Here is a 16798-nt window from a genome sequence, read left to right on the forward strand (position 1 = left end):
GCCAAAGAAGGCTGAACATGGCAGGCAGACAACAGACACCAGGAGAGGGGCACAGCGAGATTCTCCCCCAGAGCTTCCAGAAGGAACCAACCTTGACTTCAGACTTCCGGTCTCCAGAATAAGACTGAATTGCCATTGTTTTATTTTTTTAATGTTTGTTCAATTTTGAGAGAGAGAGAGAGCATGTGTGCCAGTGAGGGAGGGGCAGAGAGAGGGGGACAGAGGATCCAAAGAGGGGTCCGTGCTGCCAGCAGTCAGCCAGACGCAGGGCTTGAACTCACCAACCATGCTATCGTGACCTGAGCCGAGGTCAGGCACAACCAACTGAGCTACCCAGGTGCCCCTAAGTTACCACGGTTTTAAGCCACCTGGTTTGTGGTAACTTGGTTGAGCAGCTCCCGGAGACTCACAAAACAGTACATAGCAAAAGTTAGGTTCTTCGACCCGCCAACCACAGGGTGCGTATATACGTGCGCGTGCACACACGTGTGTGAAAGGAACAGCAACCAAAAGTTGTCTGACAATTGACAAAATGGAAGGGCTGGGATCCCCTCTCATGGGTAGAGTTCATACCCAGCCTGGATGACCACCAGTTGGGATATCGCATGCGACGCTCCCGCGCTGAAGGGTGGTCTACGTGACTTCCTCGTGTTGGTAAACACAAGGAGTCCCTGAGCATCCATTGCAAAGCAGGGTCAGGCGTAAGCACCAGGATTTGGAGCCAGGAAAGTCTGAATTAGCCTCCCGGTTTCACTACAGACCAGCTACTTGAACAAACTTCCTAATGGCTAATGGCCAAAAACACTAAGTCTTCTGTGCTGAGTCAGCATTCCTAGATGGAAGGTATTGACACCAGCTGCTAATTTAAGGAGAAATCTCTTCGAAGGATATTGGGTAGCGCACGGAAAGCACCTGCCGTCTTTGGAAACTAGTTATCCTTGCGGTGGTCGCAGCCCCTTGATGTTAACTAAAAAATGTTCTGTTTTGTTTTGTTTTGCTTTCTGGCCAGCTCCTGTTCTTTTCCTTCTCAGCACGTGAAGTGAAGACGTCTGATTGGTGGGCCCTGGGTCATGGGCCCCGTGCCCCAGCTGCTAGGGAGGCTGAGACCGTAGCTATAATAATGGCAGCTCTCATTTACTGAGCATTTACTACGTGCCAGTCACCCTTCTGTCTTTCCACTCATTAACTCGCTTAATCTTCACGGGACTTTGTGAAGTCTGTATGTCGTCCCCACTTTCACTGGCCAGGAACCCAGGGTGCAGTAGAGCCGAGGAACATTCAGAGCCGGAATTGCAGACTAACGTGCGTCACTCCCGAGCCCATAATCTTAGGGAATATTCTTCTCTGCTCTGCACCTGGAGCTTCCAACTTCTGTAGATATGATCGCCGTCCACCTCAAAGAGTAAGTGGTTTTGCAAACAGAAGAAGGGGATACAGATTCTGAATGGTCAAATTAAAAACAAAAAAATCCCAGAGATAACTGTTCATTATAACCTACAAATTACCTCACAGAGCTGCTGCATGTATTAAAAGAGGATTCCGCATCCATGATTTTTATTTATTTGATTTACTTATTATTTTTATTTATTTTATTTTTTATTTTTTTAATTTATTTTTGAGAGGGAGGGAAAGACCGAGCATGAGCAGGGGAGAGGCAGAGAGAGAGGGAGATGCAGAATCTGAAGCAGGCTCCAGGCTCCGAGCTGTCAGCACAGAGCCTGACATGGGGCTTGAACCCACGAACTGTAAAATCATGACCTAAGCAGAAGTCGGAGGCTTAACCACTTCAGGCACCACCCTGAGCCACCCAGGCGCCCAACTTTTTTTTTTTCAAATCTGATCTTCCAGCCCACGATGCCCAATATCTTCCATGAATTTCTGTAATTCTTATCATTGTGACTCACAATTTCATTCCAGGTTGCACACCAACTTCTATTGTTGCATAATTGTTTCCTGTTGCTTCCTCTTCAAAATGTGTTGCACAAATGGCATTTCAGAACATACAGTGTTTTTTGGAAAGTGGATCGATTTTATAAATAAGAGTAGTTGTTAGCAGCCTTTTACACACACATACACACACACACACACACACACACACACACTGCTTAACTGGCATGATGCTCTGGTTGGCAGACCAGGTGGGGCAGTAGCAATTTTTTTTTTGGCTGTCAGAGAGAACCCTCAGCTGCCTCAGGTGAAGTCCTGAAGGTTTTCCCAAAATGGCAGATTCTTTCTCCTTTTATCTTCACGTGGGACCTGAAGGATGTTCTGGATGCCATGTCTCCTGGGGCAGCTGCTCAGAGGCTTTTACCAGCATCATCCTCCATTTTGCCTTCTTATTCCCCGTATTTATCTCCAAGTTAGTCAACCAGCAAAAAAGTTCTTTTGATCCTTTCTCTCAGATGAGATTCTTAGGGTAGAGGATTCTTAGAGATTCTTTATGCGTCTTGGTCACTCCACATTATCTTGTAACTTTTACATTTTCACTAAGAGGGAAAAGAAGAAGAAGAAGAAGAAGAAACTTTCCTGTGCCTTCATCTTTAGTCTCAAAGGTCCTTTCTGTTCATCTGTGCTCAAATTTGTGTTTCGACCACGTCAACTCACATTTACTTTTATTCTATAACAGATAGTAGTGAGCTCTCCAAAGGCTCTGCATTCATTTTTCATATTCAGAAAAACATCCATCCTTTTTACATACCATTAAATAATTGACAGAGTGAATTCTCATACATAGTAACTACCCTTGATACATGGTGACCTTAACCCTTTTACAGGTCAGAAAAACGAGGCTCAGAAAGCGGAGTTACCAGCTCGAGGTCACACAGCCGGAACACGGTCTGGCGACATGAAGACGTTGGATAGCCTTCCATCCTCCACCGTGCCGCAGAAGCTTCCTGGTGTTGTGGGAGAGGTAGGCTCATCTTCCAGACCGCCGTCCGCTGTGTGGCCAGTATTCAGGCGACACTACAATTGGGTCTTCCGAAGCACGCGTTGGCACCGTTACAACCTCAAGGTCTACTGTCTCCACTGGGCCCCCGGCACTGCCCAGGAACCCTGGTATGGCCTCGTCGCTTCTGCGCCTCGTTATCCCAAATGCTCAGTTGATGACTCAAATAAGACTTGCCTGTTATCATGAGGGAGATAACGCCATTTCCAGGAGTCACCGGCAGCCACTCCATCAGCTTCCTCCCCTGCCACCTGCACTCTTACCTCTATCTGCACCTACTCCTTCCTGTTCCTTCTGGTCTGCCATCTAAGAACGGTTTCTCCAGTCATGTTTTAGATCCTATCCCCTCGTACGTCCTCATGGGTGCAGCCGCATCCTTTATCTCTCCTTGTAAGGGGTCTTCCTTCGGAGAAAATAAACCCCATCAGGCCTCTCCCATTAAAACAACAACACGATGAAACAACACAGATCAAAACTATATCCACTTGCCCAACCTTCCTACCTCCCTCCTTCCTTTCACTATCTTCTTGAAAGCATTATCTACATCAGTTGTTTCTAATTTCTTATCATTTATCATTTCTCCCACTCATGGTTCATCTCCTTGAAATACGATCTGTTGTAGGACAAAAGCTTTCCATGTCGTTAAACAATTCAAATGATCCCCATCTTTGTCTTCTAAAGCTCTTGACCACGTAGAATTCTTCCTTATTAAAACTGTCTCCTCTTCTGGCCTCTGTTGAAACAACCTTCCTACGGCTTTCTTTCTAACTTTCTGGCCACTCCTTGGACTCCACCCTTTGTTCTTCCCAGGCTTTATGTTTCCCCTTGAGCGATCTTGCCCATAGCCGTCTATGAACGATGAATCCAAAAGCTGCATTTTCGGTTGAAATGTATTCCCGGAGACCCAGATAGCCAACTGCTACGTTGGTATCTCCACGTGCACATTCTTCCAACCACACATTCAAAATCTCCTAAAATGATTTAATGACTTTGCCTTAAGCTAATGTCCTTGCCACGTGCTACTCTTATTTCTTATATCCTCTATTTCAGCGAATGATACCAACATACAAATAATTGCCCAAGGCAAAGTCCTTGACTCCTCCCTTCTTTCCATCCCCACTTACAAACAGTTCAAGTCTTTTACATCCTACGTCTTAAATATATATTTAATATATATGCCTTCCTACCTCCAGTAACTGTTACCACTTCATTCTGGATCCCATCTGGATTACAGCAATAGCCTCCTAATTCATCTTCCAGCCTCTAGTCTGGCCCTTTGCCAGCACATTCTCCTCCCTGCAGACAGAATCATCTGTCCAAAATGTAAATCTGATCCTACCACTCGTCTCTATTAAAATCTTTCAATAGCTCCCCTTAGTTTTCAAGGTAAAGTTCAAACTCCTTAGCTTAGCACATAAAACTCTTTGTGATCCTGTCCCTGAATAACTCTCTAGCTTCTTCCCTCCCTGCCCCCACTCCTCTACCTTCCACGACCTTTACTCCAACAATAATATTGAAGAACATGAAATCCCCTAAACCCACCACGCTATTTAATGCTTCCATGCCAGTGTAGTGCATCATACAATCCCTGCTCTGAACAAATGCCCCACTCACCTTGCCTTCATCTCTAACTTATCTAATTCATTCATGTCAAAATTCAGCTCAGTGGCCTATCTGCCAGGTTGTCCTACCTGACGATGTAAGGTAAAATCAACCCTTACAAGTTGCTATTGAGTATGTGCCTGGGACACACTCAATACGAGGGTATTGAGAGGTTCTTTTGTGCAATTCGTCAACATCATAGCGTGCCTTCATATGTTCTTTTTTTTCCTTTTGTGGATCCTGAACCTAACGGCATATGCAGTGTACCCTAAGGCGTACCCTGGGTCTGTCTATGGATCTACATTTGCATGGCATGAATTTCCTCTGCTTATTCCCTCATGAAAATACAGATTTGCCAGGATAAGAGTCAGAGCCCTTGAAAATGATATTCCAATTTTGTAAAGAGACAACCAACGAGGAATAGGGGAGGCTTAGTGACCGGGCTCTCCTATCAACTTCTCACGCATGCTGCGACTCTTGACGGTATGGGTTTGGGGAATCCAGGCAACGTGGGGACAGTAAGCCCCTCAATAAAAGCACAACATGCCAACCAGCTGCAAATCCTACCTGTAATTTCTTCTCTTCCCTCTTCGATCCCAGGGAAATATGTCAGTGGATGCTGTCAGAAAAGAACAAGCCATTGATCTATAGGGCGTGAGGCAAGGCTAGAATATCGATGCTGCACGTTCTTTCCATGTATAAGCTGCTCCTTAGTAAGTGAGATGCCTTGGAAATCGGGGACTTTGGGACTAATAAATATCTAGAAGGAGTTAAAATCACTGGCACTGTAGGACAGTGCCCTCAGAGCCAACAGTAATTTGGGCCCAGGAATTGACATTTATTTATTCCCTCACCTCAACTTTCATTGTTTTCTTGAGTGTGGTTTTTTAATTTTCCCTCAGTGTGCGGTTGCATATGGGAGACCCATTGGGTGGTGAAAGAAAACCAGACAAAGATTTGAAAGGCCTGGGTTCTGCTGCCAGGTGATTGACTAAATATGTCCTTCCCCTCTCTCTTGGTATTAGCTTCTCCGTAAGTAACCTGACAATTTAGACCAGATCGTGAATTCGTCAACTGAGCCCCATGGATGGGATCCAGGGCTCTGTTAACCCAAGAAATTAAATGTAAATTTTGATACATATGTACATTTTTCCTAGGAGGAAGAAGTTTGGCTTTTGTTAGATTCCCCGTGAGGCCTTGGCTTCCCAAATATACAAAATTGAGGGTTGTACTTGACCTCAACATTGGTACTTCTTTGGGGAGACATATTTTTTGACACTGGGGAAACCGCTGAGGTTAAAAGAGAGAAGCTGAACTTGACAGACAGACTTGGGTTCAAATCCTGACTATTCCACTTATTTTGTGTGTGCCTGTGGGTGAGTCACTTTACCTCCGTGACTCCGGTTCTACAAAATGACAACGATAATATCTATGTCACGTGTTGTAAAAATTAAGAGAAACGGGTCGTATGGAAAAATTGGGGCTAGCATGCCAGAACTCTTCAAGGAATGCTTGTTCAATGAGTGTCTAGAGACCCAGAACCCTGAGGGCCGCTTCTTCTCCGCCCTCAGCAATATTGCCATCCAAACTGTTGTTTTCTCAGGTGTGCCCATGGACTGACAAAGTCTTCGTGTTTGTGTTTTCCCTTAAAGATGAGCCATGAGGGGCGCCTGGGTGGCTCAGTCGGTTGAGCGTCCGACTTCAGCTCAGGTCACGATCTCGCGGTTGGTGAGTTCGAGCCCCGCGTCAGGCTCTGGGCTGACGGCTCAGAGCCTGGAGCCTGCTTCCGATTCTGTGTCTCCCTCTCTCTCTGCCCCTCCCCCATTCATGCTCTCTCTCTGTCCCAAAAATAAACATTAAAAAATTTTTTTTTAAATAAAAAAAGATGAGACATGAAAGCGGCCTATCTGATTAACGTGTTGCTACACAAATGGGAATCCACTGGAGCTAAGAACCATTTCCAGTCTTCCAAGAAAAGGTAAGAGTCCAGCTAGTGTGGCCTAAGCTTTGATCTGAATGAAAACAGAAAGACTCTTGAGACCTTTATTCTGATACCATATTTGTCCACAAAACCTGGCAATCCCAGGGAACCACTCGGGCCAAGTATCTCGGGTCGTGGAGGGTGGAGACAGCAGCGGAGAAGAAGGCTAGGGCCGGCCAGAAAGTGGTTGCCCCGCCCACAAGCACCATGAAAGATCCGGCAGACCTGAACATGCAGAATCAGCTCATAGTGTCCCATCGCCACCTCGTGGACCCACGTCACCAAAAGACTGGCTGCTTTACTGGCTACACCTTCTTACAGCCCCTTCAATTTGTGTACCTTCTGTGGCATTTTTCTCCTTCAGAGAGGGTCTTAATGTTCAGCAAAGCTTTATTCAATAAAATATAAAAATCCTCCCACGGTCCAAGGGACTTACATATATATATTTTTAAACCATATCCACCTTCAAGGCATTATTATCTTCATTTTATTTTTTTTAATTTTTTTAACGTTTATTTATTTTTGAGACAGAGAGAGACAGAGCATAAACGGGGGAGGGTCAGAGAGAGGGAGACACAGAATCTGAAACAGGCTCCAGGCTCTGAGCTGTCAGCACCGAGCCCGGCGCGGGGCTCGAACTCACGGACCGCAAGATCATGACCTGAGCCGAAGTCGGATGCTTAACCGACTGAGCCACCCAGGCGCCCCTATTATCTTCATTTTATAGAAGAAGTTCTATTTTAAGTTCGTGAAGTTGTAAGAGACAGAATGGGTTTGAATCCAGAAGTCTCTGGTTTGAAAGTTTCTAAACTAAACCCTGAGCCCTCCAGACACAATGATAAAGGAGACAACGGTTCTTGCTCTCACGGGACAATGGGAGACACAGGCGTATAAACGGAGGACTTGAAGACAGTCCTAGGTGCTCTCTAGGTTGGAGGCAAGCACAGAAAGCTGCAAGAGCAAAGAAGTTCAACCACGTAGAACTGGTGGAAAGACAACGATGTGTGAAGTTCAGGAAAGACGTTTTTGGAGAGTTGAGTCTTCGAGGATGGAGAGGGATAAGTCCAGAGGAGGCAAGCCATTCCACGCAGAAGAATGAGGGAATAAAATGAGCAAGAGGCAAGAGTAAAACAACAGGAAACTCAAAAGCGTGCGTCACTGCAGTGTAAGTATTACTGGGAGTGTGAGTTGCAAAACACCTCGCGTTCTCTTAGCGGCCCCGAGAGCTGGGAGGCTTTCCATCTGCCACGAATGAACTTGTGATCTTAGCTCTGGTGCTCCGGAAAGAGATAAGGGCTTTGGGGACCCCAGAAACTGGTTTTTCTCTCCTCTTTTCTAACCCAGACATCCCAATCTCAGCGCAAAAGGTTACAATTTCCCTGGGAAGAAATTGTGCTGACCCGGGGTTTTCGCAAAGAGTGTGGTATTTCTGCTTGGCTGCCCTGCCTGCTGAAACACTGCTAAAATAGCTGGTGAGCAAGACGTCCCCAAAGCGAGCAGCTGCACGTGAGGGCCGTGCAGAAGTTTGCCTCTGGTTTATCTACTTCAATCGAGAAAATAAAAAAAAAAGAAAGAAAGGAAAAAGTGACTACTCTCTGAGAAGCTGTAAATGTTCCAGGGTCTCGTGGCATTTATTTGGTTTGGCACCTCAGCTCCACCAATGTCCACTTTCTCCTTGAGCTCCAAACGGGAGGAGGGTGCACAGCACATTTGAAAACATAAGCAAATAGGGGCTCGAGGACCAACAAAAGAGTCCAGAAATATGAGTTCATTTTGGCCTTCTAAGCCACCGGTTGGATTGGCTAAGGATCTCCATTTTTCACTCACCCCTTTCTCAAGCAGGAAAATACTTCCTCACTCATTTGTGAACTTAGTTGGCTTAACTGTCTTTGAAGTATTTCATTGCCAAAGTTTTTCAGTAAGGATAATACATAGATCAGGTCCTTGTCTTCTCGGAGCTGTGGAAATTAAACCTGACCTTGGGGCGCCTGGGTGGCTCACTCGGTTAAGCGTCCAATTCTTGATCTTGGCTCAGGTCACCATCTCACCATTCGTGAGATGAATACCCCACATCGTGGGGGTCCTGCGCTGACACAGTAGAGCCTGCTTGCGATCCTCTCTCTCCTTTTCTCTCTGCCCCTCCCCTGCTCACACAGTCGGTCTCTCTCACTCTCTCTCAAAATAAATAAACTTCTAAAAATAAAAATTAAAAAAAACCCTGACCCTAACATCAGGCTTCTGATCTATCCAGTGCTTGAATCGAGAAAGCCAAATAAGCCAAAGTAAGTATTTCCCACTGCATTTTCTTACCTTTGGACACGCAGGAAAGAGGTGCCCTTTTCCCAACCCATATTTGCTCAGGGTATATATATTTAGAGTTTAATCCCTTGGACTTAGCAAAATCTTCTTTTAAAAATGAAAACTCTTGGGGCCCCTGAGTGGCTCAGTCGGTTAAGCGTCCGACTTCGGCTCAGGTCATGATCTCGCGGTCCGTGAGTTCGAGCCCCGCGTCGGGCTCTGTGCCGACAGCTCAGAGCCTGGAGCCTGTTTCCGATTCTGTGTCTCCCTCTCTCTCTGCCCCTCCCCCGCTCATGCTCTGTCTCTCTGTCTCAGAAATAAATAAACGCTAAAAAAAAATTTTTTTTAAATGAAAACTCTTATAAAGACGGGAAAATAAATTATTAACCCCTTAGTTGATTATTTTACTCAATCTTTTCCCCACCCCCACCACCCGCAGCAGACACACACCACTGACGGCACAGAGTACCTCCTGATATGAAAGGGAACATTTTTTTTTTTTTTAAAGTAATTTGGGAGCTTGGGGTATGTCCAAATGAGGAGCCCATCACGAGGAGCACAGAAAAATAACCGCCGACTCATATGAAGCACTTTTTATGGTACACACAATGAGGTTGGTGAATCTATATAAAGGATTTCATTTCTTCCTCCAGAGCCGCCCTACGAAGCCAATGAGGAATGAGGCACTTAGCTGTTGGGAGATAGGACACGGCAGAAAATGAAACACCTTCCTTCATTCACCAGGAGAGGATCCGCTCTGCCCGGAGGTGCCCGGTTCCATTTTGAGTTACAGAAGGGAAGAGAGGAAAGGAAAAGTTACAAAGGGGGAAAGACCAGACTGAGATGAAATGACAGGGAAGCTGAAACCATAAAGTATGTTTTAGCTAAATGCTCTTCCTCCAGTCAAACAAAGGAGCATAGGTTTATTATTCAATCCATTCACTCACTCAGTGATAATTCAGTTGACATATACACAGCATATCGTCAATACAAGATGTCTGACACCTCTATTTCCCCCTTTGGAATATCTCACAGTATCTTCAATAATCCCAGCACCCTGTTAAGTGGGTTTATAGGGGTGAACCAAGAGTTCCATGGCATTACTCGTGCTATGTTGTTCCAAGTGATCCAACCAAGCATGGGTATTTGTGCTCAAGTTGCCATCTGGCCAGCAGCCTATGATGTAACCCCACATGAGAATTCAGCCCAATCAGAATACAGAAGGCCTAAGCCGACAATTGAGAAGGGCAGAAAAGGAGATACCTATCGAAAGAAGGCAGTAAGCAGAAGCGATGATGTAGCAAAACCATAAATAAACAGAAGCCATGTGTAAGACAGGAAACAGGGTCAAGCCAGAGAAGGGAAATAAGCAGAAGCGAAGACAGAGGAGCGAAGTCATACATTGTGACTGTAATGGCAGAGCAGTTGAGTAGGTAGCAAGGGCTACCTAAAATATAACACCTGGTTGTCATAACTACAGTCTATTCCTGAAATGTGTTCTCATTCCCCTTGTTGTTCAGCTGACTGGTCTTGAGGTTTTTCTCTCTTCCTAACTTTCTTAGTACCATGACTAAACATCTGTAAATGAGAGCAATCCAACGTGACAAAGGTCTGTTTTTCTTGTGTCCAAAGGAGCCAAATAGCACAATCTGTAAGACAGAAGAAAGCGTCCTAGGTACATATATAAATAAGATTAGGCCTAACTTAAAGTAATTCACTAATAGATCAGAAATAGATTCATAGGTAAGTGGGCTCCATTCTTTAATAAAACAATTAGAAACATAAAGAGAGAGAAAAAATTCTAATTTAAAAGTGATAAGTGTTTAAATTCTTCAAAAAGAGTGGATGAATCTCTCATTAGGAATAATGACCCTCTAGCCCATCTTTTGTTTAATTCTAAAGTAAGAAAGAGCATACTAAGCCTGAGCCTCATTCACTAATTTATTCCTTTATTTCCACCCAGTGCTGACACAGGAAGGATTGAAATTCTTTAAAATGAAAACAGGGGCGCCTGGGTGGCGCAGTCGGTTAAGCGTCCGACTTCAGCCAGGTCACGATCTCGCGGTCCGTGAGTTCGAGCCCCGCGTCGGGCTCTGGGCTGATGGCTCGGAGCCTGGAGCCTGTTTCCGATTCTGTGTCTCCCTCTCTCTCTGCCCCTCCCCCGTTCATGCTCTGTCTCTCTCTGTCCCAAAATAAATAAAAAACGTTGAAAAAAAATTTAAAAAAAAAAATAAATAATAAAATGAAAACATTAACAGGGGCACCTGGGAGGCTCAGTCGATTGAGCATCCAACTCTTGATTTTGGTTCAGGTCATGATTCCGGAGTTGTGGGCTCGAAGCCCATGTCAGGCTCTGTGCTGAGTGTGGAGGCTGCTTAAGATTTTCTCTCTCTCTCCCTCTGCCCCTCTCTCCCATTTGCACACCACCTCTCTCTCTCTCTTTCTCTCTGTCTAAAAAACAAACAAACAAAAACAACAACAAAAACCTCATTGATTAGAACAGACCCAGAAATGACAATTGATAGAATTAGTGAACCAAGATGTCAAAATAGTTACCATAGATGTGTTTCATATGCTCAAAGTGGCAAAGGACAATATGAGCGTGGTGAGGGGAGACATGGAAGGTATTTTATAGGAAGGAAAGAAGGAAGGAAGGAAGGAAGGAAGGAAGGAAGGAAGGAAGGAAGGAAGAAGGAAGGAAGGAACTTTTGGAGATAACAAATGCAGTACTGAAATGAAAAAGACTTTAGGTGAAATCACTAACAGACTAGATGGAACAAAAGTTTAAGAAATTAGTGAACTTACAGAACTGAAAGAATAGACAAATTCACAATTATTGTTGGTGACGCCAACACTCCTTTCTCAGGAATTGATAAAATAACCAGCCACACACACATGTAAGGGTATAGAACACTTCGGCAACATCAACGAACATGACGTAACTGATATTTCTTTATTTTTTATTTTCTGTTTTTTTTTATTTTTTGAGAAGGCGGGGGAGAGGGAGAGGGAGAGGGAGAGAATCTCAAGCAGGCTCCACACTCGGCATGGAGCCCAACACGGGGCTCGATCCCAGGACCATGTGATCATGACCCGAGCTGAAATCAAGAGTCAGACGCTTAACCAACCAGGCCACCTAGGTGCCCCTTAACTGATATTTCCATCAATTACATTTATAGAATATTCTACCTGATGGTTGCAGAATTCTCCTTTTCTTATGTACATGTGAGAAATGCACCAGATACACCATATTTTGAGCCATGCAACATGCATTAATGCATTTAAAAAAATTAAAATCATATATTCTCTGACAGCAGAAAGAAAATGGAATGAATGATCAAGAGCCATCTAGAAAACTCTAAAATATTTGAAAACAAAAAAATGCAGTTCGAGATAACATGAAATATATATAACAATGTATTTTGAAATGTGTGTGAATGAAAGTGAAGTCGCTGAAGTTGTAGGTAAATCTTTATAGAAAAGAAAAAAGTCTCAAATCAGTTATATAAATTTCTTTTTTTTTTTTACGTTATGTATTTATTTTTGAGAGAGAGAGTGAGGGAGAGGCAGATAGAGAGGGAGAGAGAGAGAGAGAGAACCTATTTGGGAGAAGGTTCCATATTGTCAGCACAGAGCCCGACAGGGGCCTCGAACCCACAAACCATGAATGAGGTCATGACCTGAGCGGAAATCAAAATCAGGTGCTTAACCGACTGAGCCACCCAGGTGCCCCAGTTGTATAAATTTCTACCTTAAAAAGCTAGGCAAAGACGAGGGCATTAAACCCAAAGTAGCAGAGGAGTAACAATTAAAACGATGAAAACAGAAATAGGTGAACTTGAAAACAGGACAGCAGTAGAGAAAAATCAAAGAATTATAAGCTAGTTCTTTAAAAAGATCAATAAGATTGACGCACCTAAGTCTTGAACTGTCCAATACAGTTTCCACTGATCACATGGGGCTATCGAGCAATTAAAATGCGGTGAATATAAAATAAAATATGTCGTGAAGTGTAAAGCACCTACAGGAGTTTCAAGGCTTTAGAAAAATAAAATAGGAGAAAAGAATTTGTAATGTTTATTTATTTTTGAGAGAGAGAGAGAGAGAGAGAGAGAGAGAGAGGGCGACAGCGTGAGCAGGGGAGGGGCAGAGACAAAAGGGAGACACAGAATCTGAAGCGGGCTCCAGGCTCTGAGCGGTCAGCACAGAGCCCCATCCGGGGCTTGAACTCACCAACTGCCTAACGTCTGGGCCGCGCAGGTGCCCCAGCAGAAAAATTTTATTACCTTAGGTAAACAAAGATATCTGAGGACACAAAAAGCACAACCCCAAAAAAGAAAAAAAAAACCTGATATAATAGGTAATATCAAAGTCTTTAAAAATCTGCTCTTCTGAAACAATTGCTAAAAACATATAAAGGTAAACAGCTGAGCGGGAGAAATGGTTGCAACATAACTGATAAAAGACTTGAATCCAAAGCATATAACGAACTCTGACAATTGTTAGAACACAATAAAAGGCAAGCAACACAATTTTAAAAAGGGCAGAGGATCTGAAGTCCCCTTCGCCAAAAGACACGCGAATGCCTTCTCGGCATGTTAAAAGAGCCTCTCAGTATCACCAGTGGACAGAGAGGTGTTAGTTAAAACCACCGGGAAATAAAAATACCAGGCCACACGCGCTGAAGTGGTCGCTTTGAAAAGACCGGACGGTAAAAGCACGGCCGGAGGATGCGACGCAACTGAAATTTCCCCGCGTTGCTGGTGGCCACGTCGGGAACCCCTTTGACAACGTCTTGTAAAATGAAGCGCACGTTTACCAACGCGGCAACCATTCCACCCCTAGATTCGGACAAAAGAAAAGGAGGTGCACGAGAAGACCTGTATGTGAATGTTTCAAGCAACCGCTCTCCAGCCAAAGCTCCCCGGGGAAGACGCCGGTGGTAGTCGAGCGCGTTAGGTTTCTAAACCACTGCGGTGAGTGATACTGTGAGCGCACGTGCGTGTGGTGGGGAACCTTGCAGAATCTCAGTAAGAGGGGGGGAGAAGGCGACTGTGATAGGATTCAGACTCTGGTTGGGTGATTTGAGAGGCACCAGGAGGACGTGGGGGTTGACGCTAGATTGAAGGTGGCAAAGGGAAGATAATTCTCTGATTGGGCATCTGGATAATAAATCGATAGGGAGAGCAGGTGGGCATAGAGCTATGGTTAACAAAGAAGCAGCAGTCATTCGTTTGTCCAAGAAAGGAAACGTGGTGACTTTGGAGGTAGAAAATAAGAACATTTTTGTCTCTGCGTACACAAAATCATGAAGTAGACTTGCTTTGTCTCGTGGTATCATGTCCTCAGAGTCACCTTGTCTGAAATTTTTATTTTGTGAGACTGTTTACGTCCTATAGGAAAACAACATGACCTAGCTGTGAGTGCCAGGCCAGCTCTCAAGTGTCCGAGGAGGCCCGTTTTTGTTTCTCAGTCAAAAACTGGAAACAATCCAAGTGTCCATCCATTGATGAATAAACAAATTGTGGGTTATCTATATAATTTAGTACTCTTCCACAATTTAAAAAGTGAACGTCTATTGTATGCAACGGCATGGGTAAATCTCAGAAGTAAAAGAAGCCAGACATAAATGTCTATTTACTATATGACTCCGCTTACGTGAAATTCTAGAAAAGGCAAAACAGTAGTGGCCAAGAGCTAATCACTTGACAGATGCTAGGGACAGATGCAGGTATTTACCTCCAAAGAGCAGGAAGAAACTTTGAGGGTATGGTCTATATGATGATTGTAATGGTGGTGTTGACTATAAACATTGGTCAAACTTTATCGAATTTTACTTTTAAAATTGAGGATTTTCATTAAATGTGAAATTTACCTCTATAATACTGATTTCTAAATTTTTTTTTAATGTTTATTCATTTTTGAGAGACAGAGAACAAGCGGGGTTGGGGCAGAGAGGGGGGGGGGGACAGAATTCAAAGCAGGCTCCAGGCTCCAAGCTGCCAGCACAGAGCCTGACGAGGGGCTCAAACTCGTAAGCCACGAGATCATGACCTGAGCTGAAGTCAGACGCTTAACCGACTGAGCCACCCAGGCACCCCTATAATACTGATTTTTTTTTAATCTTTACACTCCTTGTGGATAAAAATGGTTCAGTTCTTAGATGCACACTAGCCTATCTTCTCTGTCTAGAGTCAAATGAAAGTATTTCCATTCCCTCAGATTAGTTAACTTCCCCCAAGAGTAGACAAAAGATTTCTAAACCGGGGGTGATGGGGGGACGGTTGATTTCTTAGTGAATCACCCCAATTAGCCACTGGTCAAGGGACACCTGGCTACTTTCCTTTCCCCAGAATTGACTCTGTTGATGGGCCCAACCTCCCTATCTTCAGCCACAGTGAGACCTGGAGATCTAAAGGTCAGCAAACAAAACACTGGCAACTCACTTCCTCGCTCTCTTGACTTCAGTTCCCTATACCAAGGGAGAGGGGTGAAAATAAGGATTTCTCAGGGCACTTGTAGCTTAGAAATATTTACTGTATGAGCTACATTTACAAGGCTCGATTTAGGTTAAAGATCTCCTCTGATAGTATGTGTTTGTGTGTGTTATACACATGTTGTTAGTAACGTGGGCTGGAATGAACAGGTACAGGAGAGCAGTCAATGCTACTGAGTTGGTGGATTGTTTCATCTAGCTAAAATAGCAGCACTCTGAATGATTTATGAGAAGTCTTGAGAGTGTGTAATGCTTATTAACTTAATAAAAACGGTTATTGCGTATAATAATGGAAACTACCTAACAAAAATAAGACGAAAATATCCTTCAAGTAACCATTTGTTGTCAACTCCAGTTCCTCTTACACTAATTCTTCCAAAGTCTGTTGAGTTTCTAACACCGGAGCTACCCTTTGGCCCCACAAGAAGGACCTGTCCCATGGGCCCCACACTTTGGAGGGTCCCTCTCTGTCTTACTCCTCCAACTGCTCCCCACCTCGTGGAGTCAAGAGGACGTGTCTACCCAGAGTGTGTGTGCCTCTGAAGCCCATCTATCTTGACCACACTCAGATTACTCAGACTCCTTCACCAATTCCCTACTCAGTCAGCCTAGAGTTCACTTTTAGGACCTATGTAAGCCTTTTCCCCAGATCTTCTGTTTACCCATGCCTCAAGTTGAGGAAAAAAGAGAGGTTTGGTGGTGAAGATTGGACATGGTGTGGGTGTGCAGACTATGACATTCACATGAAGGCTCGCGAAGGCCTTTGCAGCGTAAATCAGAGCCAGCAGTGGAAAGCAAAAGAAGGCCACGCACATCAAAGGCCAGGCCTTCCCGTGTCCTTGTGCCACCATGTTCAAAAACAGAATCCTGAAGGGTTGAAGAATTCTAAATGTAAACCTGGTATTCAGGTTATTACTTAGATATAATTGTCAATGTCAACACTTAGAGCCCATTGAACAATTTGTTGACTTGACATAGAATGTTCCAGTACAGAGGCATGTGAGCCTCCATTTGGTACTTTCGCCCTGGGGTCCTGAAAACATTAGTATCTTGAACCCGCAGAGAGGTTGAGGAGTGTTTATTCACTATAAGGCAACTTCCTTCAGACTGTGCTAACATAGAAATATCTGAAGGTATACCATCTGGGTTCAGTGATACCCACCCTATTCTTGGCTGGGAGCATCTAGACCATCATCCTCAATCCTCTGAATCCCTCCCATCGATCATTCCACTTAATTTAAAACAAAACCAATAAAGGGAAGGATTCTCATTATAAACTTTGATTGGTGGTATATTTAATATATATTGACCTTAATTTGCTATCACAGAGATTAGTTTAGGAGAAAGCCAAGTCTAGCATGAAGAGATTAAAGAATGGGAGGTATTTTAAAATGAGTTAAAAAAAAAACTATTTAAAGTAATTTTGAGCTATACCAGTGAAATTGCTAGCCAGGGAAGGCGGTGAATCAAACAG

The sequence above is a fragment of the Herpailurus yagouaroundi genome, unplaced genomic scaffold (assembly GCF_014898765.1).
Source record: "Herpailurus yagouaroundi ecotype Mexico unplaced genomic scaffold, PumYag 195, whole genome shotgun sequence".
Taxonomy (NCBI): domain Eukaryota; kingdom Metazoa; phylum Chordata; class Mammalia; order Carnivora; family Felidae; genus Herpailurus; species Herpailurus yagouaroundi.